The 23975-nt window shown below is 48.3% G+C and overlaps 1 long non-coding RNA gene across 1 annotated transcript in view; it reads left to right on the forward strand.

Moving 5' to 3' along the window:
* Positions 1-618: 618 nt before the first annotated feature.
* The window catches only part of LOC147659553 (uncharacterized), a 40685-nt gene continuing 17328 nt past the window's right edge, over positions 619-23975 (forward strand). Inside the window, exons 1-2 of the long non-coding RNA XR_015307211.1 lie at positions 619-1416; positions 2305-2394. This is a non-coding gene — a long non-coding RNA (uncharacterized LOC147659553). The remainder of the gene's footprint in view (positions 1417-2304; positions 2395-23975) is intronic.

Below are 23975 nucleotides of genomic sequence, written 5' to 3' on the forward strand. Positions count from 1 at the left end.
AGGGGGAATGGACAGCCAGGCTGGCTGAACAGCCCAGCAACAAAAGAAATGGCCAATCACTGCATGGCTTCACAATAAGCCATGACAGTGATTGGCCGTACTCCGTTGTTAGAGTCTCAAGCCCCCTCACACCTCATGTGCACTCCGGAATGCGAGAGGCCGATGGCAACAGCGTCTCAGCCAATCCAGATGCTGCTCCAGCAGGATTGGCTTGAGCAGAGATACTCGCCGCTCATTAGGCGACCGGGGGCTGCAGCATGGATCAACCCTCGCTTTCCTAATGTGCAGCCAAAGCAAAGCCTAGTGCGCTCGGCTCAACCACCCCCTGTACTATGAATGAATCATGATGACATGTCAGTCCTCATGATGACAACTCAACAACCTGTTGCCCCACCCCCTTCAGAGAGCTGATGCGGACTGCCTTGGGCACTGCCCGGCCGGCCCGGGAGAATTAAAAGCCAGATAATTGTTTATTGTGTGCCGTGGTTATTGTCAACAACAGCTATAGGGGCCAGAAATGTATTAGTGGGTCAATGCCCCAGCGCACTAAGGGACGCACCACTCCTGTTCATTATGGGTGGCACCGCTGCCCAGGTGTGCAGCTCTGGGCGTTCTTTAGTGAGGAGGTGGCAGGACTCGTTTGTTTGTGCAGTGCGAGAGCATCAGTTGCACAGGGGGAGGGTGCACCGGTGCATGCGGCGCACCAGCCATGTTTGGCGTAACATCCAGCAGCGGATGCACCGTTGGGCGGATATCTTGGACCGTGAACAGGACCTGCTCAACCTGCTTGGCATCAAGATTCCGGCGCTCGTGAGTATTAAATATTATTTGTTGTGTTTGTGTTTTACATTGGTATAAAAATCTGAATAGCATGCTGCTCACACTTAGAAGTAAGTTATGTTTAGTTGGCTTTGGAATATTAATGTGTGATCCAGTTACTAGTTTCCGCTAGGCAGGTGCTCAGCGCTACCGAACTGTACTCATCATTATTGCTCGCTTTGGATGATTAATTAAGAAGCTATGGCAGACTGTCCTCCTGTCACTATAGTGAATCAATCATATCAGTGAGTAGCGCGTTCTCTCTATGACTTTGTTTATGTAGCTTGTACAGTTCCAAGCTATTTCACAGCAATTTGTAGTATGATGGGCAACGCAACGATACTTAGACGATAGACTCGAGTCAAAACTAACACTATAGGTGACCTGTTTTAGAGAGGTGCAAATATGTGACTACATTCGCCTGTCATAATAATGTTGAGGAGATTGACTTAATTACTAATCTGTTTTTTTGTTTATTGTTTTCATTTATTACATCAGCACCTAAGGGCAAGATGAGGGGTGTTGAAGGACCGAGAGAAGCTGGTCAGCAAGAGGCACCAACCACCAGCGCTGCTGCCAAGGGCTCTTCTTACCCCAGTAAGTCCTAATATTTATTATTATTATTTCCGTAATGTTGGGTTTTATGATTGTTGTGGGCTTAGGATATAATCTTGGGGTAGTGGAATGTTGGTGCTGGGTTCTGGGATGGGAGTTGCTGCCTGAAGGCTGGTGTTGCTGCTGAGAAATTAGGTTTCTCTGACACACTTATCTGTCGTCTTCCTTCCTCGTGTTGATGAGGATCGGATACAATTATGAACCCATTCATGCAAAGCACAGTGGATTCAATTTCTATTTCATGGCTGTTATCCCTGCATTATCTTTTTTCCCTTGTATTACATGGTTTTTGTTTTTGGTGGCTGACTTTCCAGTCTCTATTCTAGTCTCCAGGTCACTTCTCTTCTCTTTGTTGGTAATGTTTCCCTCTCTCCTATATATCTTGTGGTACTGTGAAGAGTAACTAAGAATAACACATTTTGGTACTCTACTGTCTAGTGGGAAGATTCAGTTGGCAGACCCAAGTAAGCTAGTGTTACCAATAATGTTCACCATGCATGTTTGTAAACAAGTCTTTCTTTTTCCTGCTCTTGCTCCAACAGTTGAGTTCACGAGAGAGTGGCCAAGGACATGGACACCCCTCTCATGTTGTGTGCTGTCTTATTTATTTATAGTTTATACAGTACCAGCAGTTTTCTGGATGGCTGGAAAAAAGTATGAGGTCCCACTCCCATTGCATTTGCCAACCAACATGTCTTTCATTGACCATTATTCCACCCCTGGCTCGTCTAACTTTGTGGACCAATCAAATGCCCAGAATGATATTTTGTTAGAAGATAATGCAGTGCTAACTGAACTGTAGTGCTTTATTGCAGCTATATTTGAGGTGGGGTATCTGGCATCTAAAACATGTTTAATGTTTTATTCTAGCCACACAGAACACCAGTGATGCCGGCTCCAGAGCCGCTGCAGGAGGAGAGTCAGTTGGAGGGGGAGAAGCTGCAGCAGGGACGGGAAGTGGTGAGTCACATAATTATTTGCAATTACTATACTCACTAGCTAGTACCAGGGCATCATCAACATGTGACTGTGAGCCCCCCAGATTTACCAGCTGTGGTGGAGTTATTATCATGGCCTCTTCTATGTTTTAACTCACAAAAGCTCACATAATGAGCATTTCACCTGCTTCGCTTACTTTGCTTGTATAGGGTTATCAATTGGCGCCAGACATCTCCACATTCACTATCAACTGGAAACATATATACCAAAACAAGGTGTATACCAAATACCTACCCATTCAAAGACTGCGACCCATGTAACTACAACACGCAAAAACCAGTCAGTATACAATTGTCCATTCTGCGCCCGTCAGCAGGGGAGGTAGGAGGGATGTTCAGTTATTTGATTGTTCCTTTCTTTTTGTCAAGGTCACTTAAATAGAACACTCTGACGTAATTATAGGATGGATAACAAGTGGTCGCCTCAATCAATGCTAAATCAGGCCTTGTCATGAACACGATATGATTGCATGTACAGAAACATGGCAAGAATATTGTACAATTGTATACATTGAGCTTCTCATGCGTATGAATATGAGAAGTCCTTGATACAATATAACATATTTCAATCAAAGGCTGAGTTCATCAATGTTCTCAAATTCACACTTTGCAGTGCCAGATTTAAAACGAGACGAAGAGTGGAAAGCAATCAGACAGGCAGTGCTTAATTTGAGATAAAATAAGTGCCGGGCACTTGTCAGGCGACCACTGCTGCTTGCAACTCCCATTGCCCCTGTCAGCACTGCCAATGACAATACCAACACAACTAATATCACACTCCTTCAAGTATTCCAGACTCTCAAAGCTATAAGAATGGCTTGGAAGCAGGTATTAGTCATTTTAAAGATATATAGAATGGACAAATAACTGTTCTTGTGCCCATTCCTAGCCCCTTCCACACGGATGACGAGCTGGGCTCGTCATGGCGTAGCCTCCTCGCACGCTGATGACGAGCCCAGCTCGTCACGTAACATGCGATTTAAAAAACCTCAGCGTGCAAGCGGAATTCCGTTGCGCGCATGAGGTCAAGTTAAATAAACTGCACCACCAAGTGACAGACCATCATACGCACAGGTGTGGACAATTAAATGCCAGTGCAGGCACCAGAACCCACCAGCTCAAATTAAGCAATACAGACACGGACAGCCCCTGATGACAGAGGGCAGGGAGAGCTGCCATGTGGCCTCAAGTCACTTATGAACGTATTTGCCAGTCCTGGCTTTATTAATCCAAAAGTACAATGCATGCTGGGACTTTGAGTCCATATTTACAATCTTAAGTGAAACCACAAAGACCAGAATGCAGTTTTCTTGGCAAGAAGATTATATGGTTGGCAGATTTGCCAGCCTAAGACGAGGTCTCTTGGTTTCTCCTGGGAGGTGGGCAGACGGGGCACGGAGAAGGCTGGAGGAACAGAAAGCAAATAGGCAGGACCAAGGCATGAAGGGCACTGAGCAACTCAGAAAAGCCAAAAGACTAAGGAACTACTCAGGTTCTGATGCAGGGGCTTATTAATAGTGCAGCAGGTGCAGTCTCACCAGGGACTTAGAGTGTGAGGGGCCTACCGCACGCCACTTATAGCTGTATTTTTCACTAACAAACCAAGTGGTGAGAACCGATTATTTGCCTTGGTTGTATCCATGGACCTTGCCATGCTACAGGGCCTAGAGCTGAGGCGCAAGACCAGTAGGTAAATTCCCACTTCACCTCCAAAGGAAGGAAGCAGTCAGGGGACATGAGGGTCTGCCGGGAAAGGGCACAAGTGCCTTACGTTCGAGGAAACGGCACATCTCATGTTCAAGAGAATGAGGCACCTCCCAACAGAGAGCAGCAGAAGCAAACAAAGAAAGGCTGGAGGGCATCTGACCACACATGCCTCATTCCAGGAGTTCCACTGAGCTTAGGCAGATTACAGTGGTATCTGAGGGGCGGCAGGACACTGCCTCCTTCCCGACAGGTGAGTCAATGCAGTGGCAGAACAAGCGTTTAATGAGGAGTTAGAATGAGAGCTCCTGGGACACTGGCATGAGTCTTTGCTCCGGAAGGATGAGTTCACATGTCTGCTGACCCAATAACCTCAGGTTCATTGTCTGGGAGCTGAGGGGGGGAGCGAGGCTCTGTAAACCACAGCGCTCTGCTTGCATTGAAGGACACCGTTTAACGGGCAGAATTACCTTGCTGTGCTTAAGGCACTTGATCCTTAGTGTCTGGGATGGTGACGGGGATCATCTTTGGTGTGAGAAACCTATCCAGTGCAGTTTTAATCACATTCTGAGAAACTTAGTCGTGTTTGTACAATGAGAAGGCAGCCAGAAACGCCACGGTAAGGAACGGGGCGCAGCTTCCAGGCTCAGTCCATCTACAGTGTTTACCTTACGGGAGCGAGCAGCGGCGGGCGCGATAATTGCAAACAGATGGCACTGCTGCTCACTCCCGCAAGGTAAATGCCGTACATACACGAGGGCTCATTGGTAATAGTGCAGTACATGCACGAGTTTCCCAAAAAGTACATAGTGATTCCAAAAGGTCACTCCAAAGCAGCAATTGCGCGCTGCATAGGCAAGCCCCAAAATGAATCTGTGTGTGTTCAGGCATATAGCATGATGCAGAAAAATCAGGACATATAAAGCATAAAGTGGTTTAACACGTTGAGCATATTCAGGAATATGTATGTCCTCCCGGAATTTTAAAAGCCAGGCAAAGACTAACTTTTTAAGAGAATTTGGGGGTTGCAACTGCACACATTTCGCGCCGAGCAATACACTCGATACACTGCACAGCCTGCTATTGGCCTTTCACTGCTTGCTGTTTTGTAAAGTAGACACCGATAGGCCAGAGGCGGGCGCATAGCTCCGCCCCAGGCCTACTGGTGTCTATTACGCGTGTTTCCGGAGATATGCTTTCAATTATCGTGTCCAGACACGGGCGCGATAATTGAAAGCATATGGCGCGCGCGCACCACTCTCGGTTTTGTTGTTTTCAAAAGCGATCGCTTTCGTTTTTGCGATGGCGGCGTCGCTTTTCACATCCTCAAGAACTATGCTTGAAGAGGAGGGGCTCTGGCGCACTGTTTTTTTTTTTTTACATTAGCGATCGTGAAAGCGATCGCTCTCAGTGCTGCTATTGCAATCATTGTTTTGGGAAATGGAGCGTTGTTCAAAGAAATGTTGAAATGAAAGAAACTTCCTACAGTGTGCTATGCATTTTGCAAATAAGTTACTTTGCAACATGAAGACAAGCGACCCATTTTGTCATGCCAAAACCAAACGTGTTTTTACAGTATAAATGAACCTGCTTTCAGGGTTCTGTGCCGTCTGACTGAATTTGGAAAAGGCTGGTTCAAAGCTTACCACTTCATTGAGGCAACTTTCTTTCTTGACAGCTGTATGGGGGCAGCGAGACCCCGGGTCATGGGCCGAAGGGAGGAGAGGCTCGCTCCGTCCCGAAGGGATGCACACCGTGGCCAGGGGAGAGTAGGAGGTTGGCCGGCAGGGGACAGAGAGGATGCCACCGCCAGCAGGACTAGCCCGCCGAGGCCTTCTTAGGTCCCGGGGCTCCGGGCGCTGCCCGCTCCGGTCCCCAGAGCCGGTTAAGTGCTCTCACCCCATCCGGAGTCTCTAGCTCGCCTGCACTGGTTGCTCCTCCGTAGCGTCTCCTGGTGGCCCGCGCAGGCAGCGCTCCTCCCTCCTCCCCCGCAGCCTCCCCTTCCCGAGCACCGCCCGCAGCTGGGAGAGGAGCCGCCAGCGCCGGGGAGCAGCCCGAGCAGACCCCAGCGGTGAGGTACTGAGCCCCCGAGGGCTAGGAGCATGGGGTCTCAGTGTGCGAGGGCAGGGGGAGGCCCAGGGAGGGACTGGAGTGGGGATCTGCCCTCCTGTCACACTCACTGCCCTGGAGCCTCAGGTGCTCTGTCACCCCAGGTACCCCTCATCCTTCCCAGGCACCCTGTGTTCACCCCTCTTCTGCCTCTAACCTCTTCATCTCACACATCCCCTTAAGAGTCTGGAGATGAGGCTCTGCCCTACCGTCACACTCACTACCCTTTAGCCTCGGGCACTCTCTCTCTCCCCCCCCCCCCCCCCCCCCCCCCCCCAGGAACCCCACTCATCATTCCTAGGCACCATGTGTCCACCTCTCTCCTGTCTTTATCCTCTTCATCTCACACACCCCCTCTAGGATTTGGAAACGGGGCAGTGCTCCTCTGTAAAACTCACTGCTTCTGGTCCTGCAGCCTCAGATGCCCTGTGATCCCAGAACTAGCTCCTCTGCCCATTCAAGCTCTCTCAGGTGTCTGCACCTCCAACTGTGCCCAGGGACTGTGCTTCCATTGACACTTTAGTTTAATACTATATAATGGTATACACCTGTTACAACGCATCTGTTACAACGCACTACTGTTACAACGCTACTTTTACAACGCATACCATTACAACGCATTGCGCTGGGGGGCGCTCTAGGATAGGGAATAAGTATAATTTACTATCCAACACCTTCCCTAGGGTCCACGGGGACTGGAGTTAGAATAGTAAATTATACTTACCACTATCCAGCACCCCAAAGCGCTATGCGTTGTAATGGTATGCGTTGTAATGGTATGCGTTGTAATGGTCACGTTGTAACGGTAGGTAGTTGTAATAGTATGCGTTGTAACATGGTACATCCCTATATAATATATATTCAATATATAGCTTAATAGCAATTTCTAAGAACACAGAGGGTTGGCAGGGATGTCAAAAAGAATTGCACAAACAAATTAGATAGATCTCAATAATGTTTTTATACTTCAAAACATTGGTTGCATGATTACGAAATCATATTCAGTTTGTCACATAGTCATGTGAAGACAAAAACAAGGGGGTGCACAGTGTCCCAAGTGTACGTGTGAAACCAAAAATAATACAAACAGCAAAAAATAAATACAAGCGCAGTGATTTCTCATGGGATGACTAAAATGAAGGAAAATGACCAAAGCATTGATAAATAAATAATTGTTTTAGTGTCTATGCACAATCCTAGGCACTAATTTTTGGTTCAATTCCTTGTGGCGTCGACGCCGTTTCGACCCTCAGGGATACGGGTCTCATCAGGACAGGGCATTGAGGGACATCTGAGTGATATTTTTTCTTCACCATGCATGGGTGAGAACAAGTTGACTTACAGGTAGCCCAGCCGGGGATAAAGTAGTGGTCAGAGACTCAAAGATATGATGCACACACGTAATAGTGTTTTCGATATTATATACAGGACGATGCCTGAAAACATGGGAGTGGCGCCTGATAGCACACGATGCACCCACGTCTTAATATGGCATTTCGAGGATGAAATCAATATTATATACAGGACGATGCCTGCAGGCAATGATTTCTGGAACACGGCAGGCTTCTCATAGGAGCCCCGCAGAGCACTCGAGCGCCTCTGCCAGGCCAGCACGAAGCAGGGCTCTCCCCTTAGGAATGGGAGCCCCGCAGTCTCCCCGCTGGTCTTCACCCCGTCCCCCTCCTGGGACCCGTGACTGCAGATGAAGCTCTTCGCGTTTGCGCCGGGTCTCGCTCATCAAAACGAAACTTAGCAGTGGCATTAGCACGCATGCGCAGGCAGCCCCCGCCCTCCCACTCCTCACAGCCCAGATACAGAAGGCAGCCAGGTCTGTACTGTCTCCTTCTGGCACACGGGAGTGATTTGCAGGTTGCTTGGAAGTAACTGGGTAAGGCGCTTGTTTTTCTTTGACTTTCCCATTTGAAAGATGGAAGTATGCTGCAACAGAGGTAAAACCACTTTAATCTCCAGAGCATTGAAGTTGATACTGGGCAGCCTCGGTGTCCCTTCCCCGCCTCCACGCCTCCCCCTCTCTTCAGAGGAGGTGCTGCACACCCCAGATCCACGTTCAAACTTATTTTTTTACCATCGCCCATATTCGAGTTGGATGTATGACGTTACAACGCATACTTTTACCACGCATACCATTACAATGCAGTATTTACAACGCATACCGTCATAGCGCTTAGAGGTGCTGGATAGTGGTAAGTATAATTTTATATTCCAACTCCAGTCCCCGTGGAGACTAGGGAAGGTGTTGGATATAAAATTATACTTATTCCCTATCCTAGAGCGCCCCCCCAGCGCAATGCGTTGTAATGGTATGCGTGGTAATGCCTGTGTTGTAATGGTAGTGCGTGGTAAAAACTTCGTTGTAAACGTTGTATACCATTCGAGTTACTCCTTATTCACCACCGTTCCCACCCCATAACCACTCACCCGCCATTCACCCCTTTCCTGCCCATTCACCACCCTCCTGCCCATTCACCGCCGTCCTGCCAAGTCACCCCTCTCCCCCATTCACCCCTCTCCTGCCCATTCTGAGCTCTCCTGCCCATTCACCGCTCTCCTGCCCAACACCCCTCTCCTGCCCAACACCCCTCTCCTGCCCAACACCCCTCTCCTGCCCAACACCCCTCTCCTGCCCAACACCCCTCTCCTGCCCAACACCCCTCTCAAACCAGTAAATCCTCTCCTGCTCATTCACCGCTCTCCTGCCCATCAACGCTCTCCTGCCCAGTCACCCCTCTCCTGCCCAGTCACCCCTCTCCTGCCCAGTCACCCCTCTCCTGCCCAGTCACCCCTCTCCTGCCCAGTCGACCCTCTCCTGCCCAGTCATAGCTCTCCTGCCCATTCACAGCTCTCCCCCTCTCTAGCCCAGTCACCCCTCTCCAGCCCAGTCACCCCTCTCCAGCCCAGTCACCCCTCTCCAGCCCAGTCACCCCTCTCCAGCCCAGTCACCCCTCTCCTGCCCAGTCACAGCTCTCCCCCTCTCCAGCCCAGTCACCCCTCTCCTGCCCAGTCACCCCTCTCCTGCCCAGTCACAGCTCTCCCCCTCTCCAGCCCAGTCACCCCTCTCCTGCCCAGTCACCCCTCTCCTGCCCAGTCACCCCTCTCCTGCCCAGTCACCCCTCTCTAGCCCAGTCACCCCTCTCCAGCCCAGTCACCCCTCTCCAGCCCAGTCACCCCTCTCCAGCCCAGTCGCCCCTCTCCTGCCCAGTCGCCCCTTTCCTGCCCAGTCACAGCTCTCCCCCTCTCCAGCCCAGTCACCCCTCTCCTGCCCAGTCACCCCTCTCCTGCCCAGTCACCCCTCTCCTGCCCAGTCACCCCTCTCCAGCACTCACTCTATCCATCTATTGCATCACCACAGCATCAATCAGCCTCACCACTGCATCACTCAGGGGCACCACAACATCACTATGCGCTACCACAGCCTCACTGAACGCCACAGCATTACTCATAGCCATCACATCACTCAGTGCCACCACAGCATCAATCTGTGCAACCATTCAACAACTGGTTCAAATATGTTCTCTCAATGTTTCAAGGTTTATTACAAATGTCACAAAAAGATGTTTTTTTACTTCTGTTCTTGGATTTTCGTCATAATAAAATACAATGAACTTAATCTTGACAAAAGTTATTTACAAAAGCTATTGCCATTATAAATTAAAATAACTTTTATTTAAGTATTAATGATTAAAAAAATTAAAAGCCATTGTTATTTGTAATATCAGTACCTCTATGTCACGTAAATACAACACATATTGCATTACAAATGCTATAGGTGTCACATTTGCGAAAGTTATAACTATTGGCATTATAAATGTCAAAGCTATTAATTTAGCTATTTTCAAAACCAACACATAAATACAAAAATTGTCATTTACAATAGCTCAAACTTTCATAATGCGAGACCTATTACATTGCAAATGCTTGTTCTTAAAAGTGAGGGGCCAAGCTCCTACCCTCATTGGTTAATTCATAACCAAGACAAGCATTTACAATGCAATGGTTTTGCCTTTGACAATTTTAGAGCTATTGGCATTGTAAATGTTAGATGAAAATGTTATGTTTTTTTTTAGTAAACAAATAAATGGTGTTGTTGTTTAGTAGTAAATAGCTTTCTTTTTCGAAATTGTGAGACTTATTGCATTTGCACTTATACACACACACATATATGTACACAGAGCTATACATACACAGAGAGAGAGAGAGCTAGAGTGAGAAAGACAGAGAGAGAGAGCTAGAGGGAGTAAGACAGAGAGAGAAGGAGCTAGAGAGAGTAAGACCGAGAGAGAAGGAGACAGAGGGAGCTAGAGGGAGTAAAACAGAGAGAGAGGGAGCTAGACAGAGAGAGGGAGCTAGAGGGAGTAAGAGAGGGAGTAAGAGAGAGAGAAGGAGCTAGAGGGAGCTAGAGCGAGCAAGACAGAGAGAGAGGGAGCTAGAGGGAGCAAGGGAGAGAGAGGGAGCTAGAGGGAGCAAGACAGAGAGAGGGAGCTAGAGGGATTAAGACGGGGAGAGAAGGAGCTAGAGGGAATAAGACAGAGAGAGAGGGAGCTAGACGGAGCAAGACACAGAGAGAGGGAGTTAGAAAGAGCAAGACAGAGAGGGAGCTAGAGGGAGTAAGAGAGAGGGAGCTATAGAGAGTAAGACAGAGAAAGGGAGCTAGAGAGAGCAAGACAGAGGGAGCAAGAGGGAGTAACAAAGAGAGGAAGCTAGAGGGAGTAAGACAGAGAGAGAGGGAGCTAGAGTGAGAAAGACAGAAAGAGAGGGAGCTAGAGGCAGTAAGACAGAGAGAGAAGGAGCTAGAGAGAGTAAGAGAGAGAGGAGACAGGGATCTAGAGGGAGTAAAACAGAGAGAGGGCGCTAGAGAGAGAGGGAGCTAGAGGGAGTAAGATAGAGAGAGAAGGAGCTAGAGGGAGCTAGAGCGAGCAAGACAGAGAGAGGGAGCTAGAGGGAGCAAGGGAGAGAGAGGGAGCTAGAGGGAGCAAGACAGAGAGAGTGAGCTAGAGGGATTAAGACGGAGAGAGAGGGAGCTAGAGGGAGTAAGACAGAGAAAGAGAGGGAGCTAGACGGAGCAAGACACAGAGAGGGAGCTAGAAAGAGCAAGAAAGAGAGGGAGCAAGATAGAGGGAGCGAGAGGGAGTAAGAGAGAGGGAGCTAGAGGGAGTAAGACATATAGAGAGGGAGCTATAGAGAGTAAGACAGAGAGAGGGGGCAAGAGGGAGCTAGAGGGAGTAAAACAGAAAGAGAGGGAGCTAGACAGAGAGGGAGCAAGATAGAGAGAGAAGGAGCTAGAGGGAGCTAGGGCGAGCAAGACAGAGAGAGGGAGCTAGAGGGGGTAAGACATCTAGAGAGGGGGCTATAAAGAGTAAGACAGAGAGAGGGAGCTAGAGAGAGTAAGACAGAGAGAGTAGGAGACAGAGGGAGCTAGAGGGAGTAAAACAGAAAGAGAGGGAGCTAGAGGGAGTAAGGGAGAGAGAGGGAGCAAGGGAGAGAGAGGGAGCAAGGGAGAGAGAGGGAGCTAGAGGGAGCAAGACAGAGAGAGGGAGCTAGAGGGATTAAGACGGAGAGAGAAGGAGCTAGAGGGAGTAAGACAGAGAGAGGGAGCTAGAGGGATTAAGACGGAGAGAGAAGGAGCTAGAGGGAGTAAGACAGAGAGAGAGGGAGCTAGACGGAGCAAGACACAGAGAGAGGGAGCTAGAAAGAGCAAGACAGAGAGAGGGAGCTAGAAACAGCAAGACATATAGAGAGGGCGCTGTAGAGAGTAAGACAGAGAAAGGGAGCTAGAGAGAGCAAGAGAGAGGGAGCAAGAGGGAGTAACAAAGAGAGAGGAAGCTAGAGGGAGTAAGACAGAGAGAGAGAGAGCTAGAGTGAGAAAGACAGAGAGAAGCTAGGATTTATCATGTAATTGGGGAAGCCTTAAATGCCAGTGTCCAGCACATTTACTCAAAATGGCCTTCCCTGTTCACTTGTAATATCTAGGAATCAACTTAGACATCACAGAGGCAAACTGTCCCCGTCTGCCTAAAAATGTCACGTTTCTACCGACAGGGGCAACCTCGGATGCCGGGATCCCAACGACCAATTGCACCTTTTCCTTGTTTCCCAGCCTTGAGCCCCGGTGACAGGGCCAGGGAGTCGCGGACTGTACTTACGTTACTTGGTACCAGTTCTCGTAAATCACCCAGGCAGCCCCCGGAAGTACGTTTTCGGCCCCACTTAGAAGCAGAACCTAGCTCTTGTAACCGGTGCAGGCGGGCGATGTGGGCGGGGGGGGGGGGGGGGGCTGAGAAATAAATCATAAACAGAAATAGAACTGTAAACATTAAAAACGAAAAGTTCATCTAATAACATAATCACACGCATACCCAGTAGTCAGCGTAACGTGTGATGTTTGTGTGGGCATTCCATTAGCAGTCAGTTGTTGGGTGGGGGAGCCGGCGGCGCACAGCAGTCTGCTCCGAAAGGTGAGCCGCCGAGTCAGCGGACACGCCCACAGCCGCAGGACGTCGCCAAAAAGCGAAAATCTGGTCAGACAAGTGAACTCGTTATCTTTCCGCCCCCTTTCTCGGACTCATGATGATAGTATTTCCTGTATGTATTGTCACACATGTTGGTAATGTTCCCATGTGTCTACACCCTGGGAAACCTTTGAGAACTTACAATATCTGTTTTTTTTTCTTTTACAGTTCTTTAGTATTCCTCTCTGTCTTTTCTTTGTTCCTTCCACTTTTTTTGTCCATATGGTTAGTAGATATGCATGACTAAGGAAGCCCAGTAAGTTAAAACTGATATTTCAGGCTTAATCTATTAACCCTATGGAGACCTTAACACTGACTATATGGAGATCTTCATGAAAAAATGGAAAGGAAAAAAATAAATAAAGTTTTTACACTAAATATTCTGCCTAACATTTCAGCTTTGGTCTTGTATCTACTCTAAAATCTGACAATATTTCTGCTACGCTCATTATATTGTTGATGTTTGTTATGCCTTAAGTTCAATGAAGTCTGCAGTCTGTTCTAATGATCTTGTTTTGGGTGCATTGTTAAAGAAATTTCTTATCCTTCTTTCCAAATGTTTGGTCTCCCCCTAAAATATAGATGGTGAAGGCGAGACTTTCCACCCAGAGTAGTCACCCTGAGTGTACTAAATCTTAGAGGCTCATTCAGTGGTTATTTAAGGACCATGACTAAAATAGTTTTTAGGTCTACACTGCCCCTCTGCGTGATCCACTCTCTTCCAGTAATGTCTCCGTAAACTGCTGACGTAGGCACACCCACCATCCTTTGCAGCCTATTCAGTACCAGTACATTCTGGCACAAAATCTCTGTCTCAAATTACTTCCACAGATTCCTGCCCTGGATCAGTGCCTGATACCTGCCACACATTTGCTCTTCCACTGAAACCCGGCGAAGTTGTCGCTGCTTCTCCGGAGTTCGCCGGTGACAGGCTGTCACCGCCCCGGTCCTCTGTCCGCCCCTTGGATTCAGGGGGCTCCGGGCAGGCGGCGCCGCGGACCACGATCGGGGAATCAGCGCACAGGGCCCGGGAGAACCAGCAGAGCGGCCGAGAGAGCGTCGAGGCAGCGGTAGGGGGCGGGAAAGGGAGCCGAGGCAGCGGTAGGGGGCGGGAACGGGAGCCGAGGCAGCGGTAGGAGGCGGGAACGGGAGCCGAGGCAGCGGTAGGGGGGCGGGAACGGGTTCGGTGACACGGAGAGCGGGAGGGAACGGGCAAAAAAAAAAAAAAGCACAAAAAAAAGCAAGCACTCACCTGGACTTCTTCCGGGTGCCTTCAATGCTGGAGCAGATTCGGGGGCGTTCCTGAGAAGAGGCTTTCGGCTGACGTAGCCAAAAGCCAAAAATTCTCGGGAACGCCCCCGAATCTGGTCCGGCATTGACGGACGGAGCCCTCTCCCAATGGCTAGCCTCCATTTATGGAGCTAGCCAATGGGAGGAGGGGGCGTAGACCCGACACCACACACAACTCATAAGGTTTTTTGGCGCATGCGTACTTTGTACGCATCGCCAGTCAAAACCTAAAAAAAGGACACTGAGGAAAGCAATTTGAGATTTAGAAAGATTAAACTGGTAATCAAGTTCAGCAAACAGAGTTATAATGCGATCCAAGCTCAGCAAATGAGTATTTAATTCATCATCTGTCAAGTAAATGTCATAGATATAGGAAATACATTTGAGTCAATGTCATGTTGAATTAACGCAATCCTTCCACAAAGACACCTGGGCTGTTTTTTGTAGGCCATAAGCAAACCAGAGTATCGCCTCTGGGATCCAAGGGTGGTAAACGCGGCCAATATCCGGCTCTCAGGAGCCAAATGTGTCAGAAAGAAGCCGCTGGAAATACCAAGCATGATTTTACATTTGTTATGAACAATATTAACCCCTTCTACGCTGGTGATGGAACCACTCCGTCACCAGCCTCGGACGCGCTGTGCTGGTGACGGAGCGGTTCCGTCGCGGCCCGCCCGGCACGCCTGTGCGGCAGCGATTTCGTGCCAGCGCTGAGCGTTCCATTGAGCGGGCGGGCCATGACGGAACCGCTCCGTCACAAGCACAGCACGTCTGAGGCTCATGACGGAGCGGTTCCGTCACGAGCATGGGAGCGCCACGTAGCCCGGAATTACCGCCGCAGCCCAGGGGTGAATAAGTGCTGTACTATGCGAATTCGCGACAGCAGAAGTGTAGAAATTACTTTTAAATGCCGATAATCTAATACGTGATAAGAGTGATTAGGTATTAAAATCGGAAAAAGAAGATGGTTCATTTGAAAAACACTGGATTCAATTACTACCCGGCACTCCAACTGAGTAAAGATTTCTTTTGCGGTCGCTTTGGCATCACGTTTAATTGGATTCTGCCGCCCAGCCCTGATTTCGCTGGCACTTTTGTAAAAAGCGCTGTTTTTTCATCAAACATGCCGATTTCACTATTATTTTGCAAATCGCAAAATCCTGGAGGGTCTGCTCAGTACCACGAGCCCGAGTTTGACTTGCTATAGTGTATCACTCACCCTCCTACTCATATCCAGACTGAGGTGTGAATTGACACCCCAGAGCCCAACACCCCTGACCCTCTCGGTACCGCAGTAACAGGACACACCCTTTTCGCTCACACACTCGTACTTATCCCCAATAAGATAGGAGTCATATAGGACGTTTAAAATGTTTATTTACACTATCGTGCACTAGAATGTAGTATACGTGCCACAATAAGAAAACAACTGCCTAGCAAAAATACCATCAGCATACACCGTACAAGGAAAGCCCTGTCATATTATAATATAGATCAGCCTAAGCGGGCCATTATGATGTCGGGCGGATCGCCACCACCCGACTGGCAGTGGCGATCCGCCCGACATCTTTCGCCGCCTGACATTTACCCCCCGCCCTATTACAATGCAGGGGCTGGGGGGGCACAGCGGCAGACAGAAAGACCGTCTGCCGCTTTTCCGCAGGCAATCGTTACGATTGCCTGCCATGCGGTGGTCCTGGGACATAATGTGGTGGCAGTTCCAAGCAGATTTTTGACCTTTCCATGGTGGCGATGCTGCCATGGATAAGCATGCGGTTTTGGGGGACCGTTGCGGGCCCCCAAGGTGTTGGGTGGGTGGGCATGCACTTGGGGGGTACCTATGGTACATTGCATGCACAAGGTGGCAGGCACTGGGCGGTGCCTGTCACGTTGTGCTTGGCAATGCACAACTTGCATATTTTGCATTGAGCCGGGTGCTGCTTACAGCACCGCCCACCACAATGTAAAATATGGGGAATGCGACCGCCAGAGTGGCGATCGCATCCTAAGGGGCCTAAGCGGGACCGTCGCACCTCTGGCGGTCGGTCCCGTTTACCTTTACGGTGCCACCATTGTAATGGGGCCCTTAATCCCTATTCCTTCAACAGAAGCAAACTGATTACACAGCAAAGATCTCTGGGTTTAGTAGCGGATCCTGTGTCTTCGCATACACAGATGAACGTGCTACATCTCAGATACTGCTGTGATTTTCTCTCAGAAAATCTCTCTATGTGTGTTAAATTATTGTGCATACCTATATGACAAGGTGCACATGCTACTAAACAGCTGCATTTCTGTGTTGCGTCTAGGTGCTAGCACCCGACCAGAACACAATAACAAGGGACACTGCTTACCCTTGTCCACTGTGTTCAGACTAAATCCCAGGAAAGAACCGACCGTGAAAACAACGGCAGGTTCTGTGTGAAAATACAATCTGGCACAAGGGGTAATCTATTTATATATTAATGTGTGCAAAGCTAATGCGGCCCGTGTCGTGCACAGTTAGGCTAACATAGGCAAAACTACAATGGGCCATGCACGGAACACGTGACAGGAGCATGGGGCGACATCTGTCATTTTCAAAGACCGCAGATGCAAAGTACTTTTCCAGTCTCTCCACCCAGTCTTTCCACAATGCTGCCTGCACGGATAGGGGGGCCTTCACAGCAAAAGGCTCAAGGGCTGGTACATAAGCCATCACAGCTCAGCCAGGTAGCTCATGTGCAGGAAGAAAACAGTGCAGGAAAACTCACTAGCCAGGGAGAGTAGGTCAAGAACACCCACTAGACGGAGAGCACGTGCTTGGGGCAGTGAGATAAGCTCTACCCACGAATACCAGGAGCAATACTCTTTACAGGTTTCTACGGGCAGCAGACAGCCAAAGTAAAACATGCTCCCATTGAAGAGCAAGCATCAGACAACAGAGGGATCTCTACTGAGCAGCAGACATGCCCGACCTCACAGGGCTACATGCAACACTCAATCACAATACAATATGCAGTGAGGTGCACACCCAAGAAGAAACTCGTCTGCAGGCCGGAGAGAAAAACTGCACCAGCACACCTCCTCCACGCAGCAGACTCGCAGCAGGTGGGGCCACACAGAACCACCAGACATGCCCGCGGAAGGGCAGGAGGCTCAGTCGGGCAGCCCGCCTCCAAGGCGCGAGCAGCTGCCCAACGTAAAGAAGCACCGTTGGGCATCCCACCACCAAGGCATGAGCAGCTGCATGCAGGAACAATAGGCAATGCTCCAGGGCCACCAGCACCAGGAAAACAGCTCCTCCAGCCTGATGGGGCATGATACGCAGAAGGGCAGTGGGCCTGGAGCAGGGGTGGGGAAAAACAAAACTCCTATTCATCGCCAATTTGTTGGGTTACTGTGGGCCCTGAGTAGACTGTCCGGCGGGTGTGCAAATAAGAAACAACCCTGTGCTGTGGATTTGTGACCATGAAGTCTGAGGCCTGGGCCTTTTATTAGCTTTCCTACCGGTCATGACCCCTACCAAATTGAGCATGTGTGGCACGGTTCCTTGTCACACTCCCCTCTCTCAAATTAGTAAGTGGGATGCTCCAATTCCCAACACAACTGTGTCACAGGACTACACCGGTGAGTGCGCCATGGCCCCGGCATGTGTTCCTTCTGCTATAAGAACCGCCTCCACCTGCCAGAGGTGGGCAAATAGCCAGGACGGAAATGCACAGCCACACTCCACCTGGTGCAAGCCCAGTGGAGTGTGAAAATTGTTTCATGTAATGAAATTCCTACACATCTGTCGTCACCAGCTCAGGGCGAAGCGGTGCAGGTTCACAAATGAAAGGTGTTACAACTTGCACAGCAGGTCTCGTAGAAGCATCCGAAACACCTCGCTGAGAGGTGTCCTGCAAACACCAGAAACACTGTTTGAAAAGGAGGTCTCCCAACAGCACCAGAAACACCCTCTGAAGATCAGGTCTCCCACAAACTCCAGAAACACCCTGAGAAGAGCATGACTCCCACAAACACCAGAAACGCTCCTGAAGAAGTCTCCAATCAGCACCAGAAACACCCCGCGAAGAGCGGATCTCTCACCAGAAACACCCTTTGAAGTGCGTGTCTCCCACCAGAACCAGAAAAAAACCCCGACAAGCAGGTCTCACGCAAACCACAGAAACACCCCTGAAGAGCAGGTCTCCAATCAGCACCTAAAACACCCAGTTAAGAACAGGTCTCACACCAATACTAGAAACATCTGACGAAGAGCAAATCTACCAACACCAAAAACACACCATGAAAAGCAGATCTTCTGCTAACACCAGCAAAATCACAAGAACAGAGCTGCCACCAACATCAGAAACTTCTCAGGAAGAGCAGATCTACCAACACCAGAAATTACTCATTGAAGCACAGGGCTTCTACCGACACCAAAAACACCTAACGTAGAGCAAATCTACCAACACCCCACAAAACGATCTCCTGTTGGAACCCGAAACAAACCTGGAGATCAGCCCCAAAAAAGCATAAACACATAACAAAGAGTAAATCTACCAACACCAGAAAACATCCCAAGAAAAGCAGATCTTGTTAGCACCAGTAAAAATACAAGAACAGAACTGACACTAACACCATAAACACCTCAAGAAGAGCAGATCTACCATTACCAGAAACACCTCAGGAATACCAGGGTTCCTACTAAACACCCTATTATAACAGTACTCCCACAAACACCAGGGCTCCTACGAACACATTAACCACCACCGACAGAGCAGGGGTACTGACCGTTAGGACATCACATGCAGGGCGCTGTCTACGCAATGAGTGGTCACTTGCAGAACAGAGTGCTCGCCTACACCAGGAGCATAGCAAGGATGCTATGGGCCCTGGTGCAAGCAAGGGAAATGCCACCTATGACAGCTGTTGAAGTAGTTAAATACAGCAATTATCAGGGCTCAATGGGGCCTTAGGGCTCTGGGTCGAAGTACCACTGCTCTTCCTGCACCAATGGTAGCTACAACCCTGGGCTACAACGGAAGACATACAACGTATGCAGACTGCTACTCACCAGAAGACATACACTGCATGCAGACTGCTACCAACACTAGGAAACACAGGACGCAGAGCTTAGGCAACACGTCCAGAGCACACCATACGTATATATAGACTGGTTTGTCTTAGAGTAGCGATGATAGGGATAAATCGGACAAAGCGTATAGTCTTTCAAAGGTTTTATTCACCCACAGTATTCCCCACTTGGGAATCACTGATTTAAAATAATCAGTGGCGGGGTCGGGGGACCGGTGATAATTCCAACCCGGTCCTGATCGGGTGGTTTAAGATATTAACGGGCGGCAAAAGTCGTTTGCCTGTACCGTTCTGTTGGTTCAGAACTTGTTGAATATTCAAGTTCAACGTAGGTGAGGCAGTATTGCGCCTAGTAGCGAGGTCGACGAATATCGGTTTCCGTGTGCACACCACTTGCACACCTACACAAGCATTCCTACACCCACTCGGACCCAATCCACCCACACAGACTCATACAGCCACTCACTCTCCGACCCATACACCCACTCACCGACCTGTGGTCTCTCATACACCCAGAAAACCATTCACACATCCACTCATACAGCCATAAAGCCACTCATAGACCCTCTCACCCGAGCCACACAGTCACTTACACACACACTCTCAAAGGCTGCATTGATGTTATAGTTAGGAAATAGAATTCTTAAAAACCTTTGACTTCACTAAAAACACAAAAGTTACATGGGCGTTATAGGATTTAACATTAAAAAAGCCTGAAAAGTCAATGAAAAAAATCAAAGGTTACAAGGTTGCTATGGTTAGGCATCAGATTTTACACACACAAAAACCATTAAAAAAAACAGCAGTAATAGTTATTCAAGCGAACTATAACTTACGCCCGGCAATGCACTGCTTATGACCTCATATATATTACTACTGGCAGTCACAATTAGGTAGTTCAAGATAGGACCTACTTTCTATAGGAAAGGTTTTTTGACTTGCCTATACCTTTGCACCACTTGATGAATCATCACAAAATTTTCCCATAAAAGTGCTCTAGTGATTCTTGTTGCGCATGGAAAGTTTCGGGGAGATCCTCAAGTGGGACCGAGAAAAAAAAGGGGGGGGGGTCAAAAACTGTACATTTTCCATGTTCATTCCTATAGGACGTTTAGACACGGCTACAGTCCGAACTACTGAAGGTATTACACCAAATGTAGCAGGAGGGTAAATGCTGGCCCAGGGAAGCGCCTTTATATGGTTTGGTGCAAATCCGTTCAGTAATTGCAGTTATTAACCAAAATCTGAATTTGTTTATTTAAGTATGTGGATCCTCCAAGGATCTGTATATCTGCGTGCTCAAATAGGATTGCCAGCCAAATCTTCAAAGAAGGAAGTATTGGCACCCATCTTGCGACTCTGCTTGAGCGGTCCCACAAAAAATGTAAAAAATTAAAGGGGACAGGACTACCCTTTCCCTAGGCCTCAGGGAGGAGGGGGCTGAGTTCCCACAGGGACCATCACCTTCCCGGGGCTGTGTTGTGCAATGGAGGGGGCCTTGCAGCCCCCCTCCTGGAGCCATAGATGGCGTTAGGGAAGTCCACCCCCCATGGCAGGCTCCTGCTATAGGTCCAGGGGTGCCCATATCTGGGAGATAGCTGTTTGCAATGGCTTGGTGGGAGCTTTACCACTCCAGCCAAGCCACTGCAAAAGTTCAGCTTCTAGCAAGCAAGAGCATAAAAAATGCTCTCCCTTTGCGGAGGTGAAGCAAAATTACTTTTACAGAGGGAACTGCATGTTAAGCATCTCCCTCTCTGTAAAAGCAATCCAGGTTCCGCAGGAGGTGGGGAACCAGCAGGTACCGTGGGGGCCTTTAGGCTCCCCTCCCCCGCTGTTCCCAAAAGATGTATGGGTGTCCTGGGTGGAACTAGGGCACCCACAATAAATACCGGGCCCCAGAGGATGGGGTCACCGGGGCTGAAATCTGCCCCCTCTCCATTCAAAATAAGTCCTGGCCCTGGGCAAAGGGATCCCCAGGGCCCACATTGGCCCAGGGAGGAGGGCCATGCAGTCCCCCTCAACAAGCAATTTTTTTAAAGATCAGGACCAGCAGGTTGCCAGACAATGGCCGCTATTGTTGATTGAAAACTACTGGATATACAAGGAACTTTGCAGTGCCAGCCCCCAGTAACAAAACCCCTCACCCCCTTTCCAGCCTCCCAGGGAAACACCTGATGCCCGATCCTTGCTACCACCCTCCAATGGTGCTCCTCATCTTCATATAGACCAGCGGTCTTCAAACTGTGGGGGGCCATGGATGTGTTCCCAGGGGGGCGCTAATGGGTCTGCAATTACATGTAAATGAAGATAGCCTGGAAGCGGGAAAGGCTCATTTCTAGGCTGTCTCTATTTACATGCAGCATTTAAAGTCCATAAGAAAGTGTGAGGACCGTGGTAAAGTAGTAACCTGCACGGGGCAGGTTCAGGAAATGTGGAGACTGGGTTAAAGACATATCAAAAAAATAAAAAGAAACTGCATTTTCCCCCAACTTCTGGTAACCCCTGATTAAAATCACGCAAACACCTCAAAATAAAAATAAATGCAAGTTAAACTAATCAAAGTGAATTAGACTATTACCTTTTGAAATCTCGGTTAGCCAATGTGATCACTACCAATTTGTTTGTGTGTGACCAGAAAGTCACAGAATTCAATCCTTAATGGTGCAGTGAGGAATAGTGGCTTGTTTATTAACAGTGGTACAGGGACCACGTGTGTGACGGAAAGCAACGTGAATGTCATTATTTTAAAATAGAATTACACAGTATAAAACATCCTGTTGCAAAATATTGTTTAAGATAAAACAAATAACTAAATTTGTCACGGTGAAGCTCTAAGTGACTGTTAACTAAAACCTACACTGGCTCCAAAGCAGCCTTTATATTTAGTAATTAATCAGTTGCACACATTTAGATTTCTTTCAGGAAAGGGGGAATCCTGGTGGTAAGGCATATTTTTTCTTTAACAGTTCTCTATTCCTCCCTCTGCTTCACAGGAGTACCTCTTTCCTGCCTGCATGTTCTTTGTGTGGTCACTGGACCCCAGTAATGTCAGTCTTATGATGAAAATGAACATGGGGGTTAGCATTCAGGCACTCTTCACCATTTCTGAGCATGCAACAGGGCCCAAAGAACAGAGTGGGTGGGGGGCTAAATGTACTTTTTGTTGTTCTTTTACATAAAGCAGCAGAAAGCATGATTTGGGTATCCGGCCTGTAAGTGATGGCCCTCTTCAGTTGGCAAAGTAGACGGTCTGCTTTGTAGGGCTGTATGTATCGTTGGTGAAATTGAAGCATAGGAGACAACTTGATATGGTCATCAGAGAGATGGGAGGTGGATGAAGAGAGATCAGAGGGAGAGGGATGAAGTGAGAAGGGAGCCCATGTTGTTAACAAAGGACAGAGGCGACAACAAGTTAGTAGCTAACATTAGTGAAGCAGGTGTAGTGATGCGTTTGCCCAGGGGCCCATTGCATCACAATTATGATTGTTTTACTATACAAAATGGGCATGAGGACTTATTTTTCTTGCTAGCATTAGGGCAGATGGCACCCTTGGGGCATAAAGGGGGGGGGGGGGGCAGCATAGAGTAGCTCATTCTTTTCAGAAAAGAGACTGAGCTTATTTTGAGATTGACGTGATGGTCAGACATGGTGGGGAATGAGTGAATGAAGGAGATAGCCAACTTCTCCGGGCTACAGCCATCATTAGTGCAGCAGGAGGAGTTGCATTGGGGCCCACAGCACCCCTATTATGAGGAGTAGTTTGTTGGTCAATTCTGTTCTTGCTTGTATGCTGTTGCTTTTTTTGTAAGCCCCACATTTAGTCAGGAGTACAAGCTACAGAAGAGCACATCTAAAATGATCTCATGATCCCCCTCTCATAATTTCTACCCCTTTCCAAATCCTTGCCATATAGTTTTGGAGGGGGGCCCAAGTTCAAAACATTTTGCTTAGGGGGGGCTCAAAGCAAAAAAGTTTGAAGACCTCGGACATAGACAGTCTCTCATGTGTACTTATTTTCTTTTATAGTGTTACTCATCCCAAGTATGTAGGGCAGTGTCGGAGTTTGTTACATCACACACACATTATACAGAGACAATGACTCATTAAAGTGAAAGTCGATGTATAGGAAATGTTTCTTAAGATAATGGGAGCTACAAGGTGTAATCATTCTTTTATCTATCATTCTGTCTTTCACCATTCATTCTGTCCTTCCATCTATGTGCCCATCTATATCCAAACATAATCAACCATTTGCAAACCTATCCACCATGTATATTTCCATCCATCATTTCACTCATCCATCCCTCCATCCACCCATCCATCTATTCACTCATCCATCCAGCCATTTACCCCTTCACCCACCCATTCACTTACTCATCCATCTACCCAGTCACTTATTCTTCAAGCAATTGACCCTTTTAGTCATTCATCCTCCCTTTCTCTCTCCATCCCCCTTTCACTTATCCATCCACCCACTCATCTACTCATCCATTCATAAATCCATCCATTGATCCTATTACTCACCCATCCACCCTTTCACTTCTTCACTCATCTATACATTCTTTTGTCCATCTACCCTCTTTCACTCACTCATCAATCCTTACATCCACCCTTTCACTTATCAATTCATCAATCCATCCAACCATTCACTTGCCTATCTACCCTTTCACTTTACATCCATCTGCACACCCATCCACCCTTTTACCCATCCACCCATACATCCAACTATTTACCTTTTCTCTCATCATCCATCCTTTTTCATTTTATATCCATTCACCCTTTCAGTAATCCATTCAGCCATTCACACATTCCTTCACTTATTTACTTACCCACCTTTTCACATTATGAGCT

The sequence above is a fragment of the Lissotriton vulgaris genome, unplaced genomic scaffold, assembly GCF_964263255.1.
Source record: "Lissotriton vulgaris unplaced genomic scaffold, aLisVul1.2 SCAFFOLD_1811, whole genome shotgun sequence".
Classification (NCBI taxonomy): domain Eukaryota; kingdom Metazoa; phylum Chordata; class Amphibia; order Caudata; family Salamandridae; genus Lissotriton; species Lissotriton vulgaris.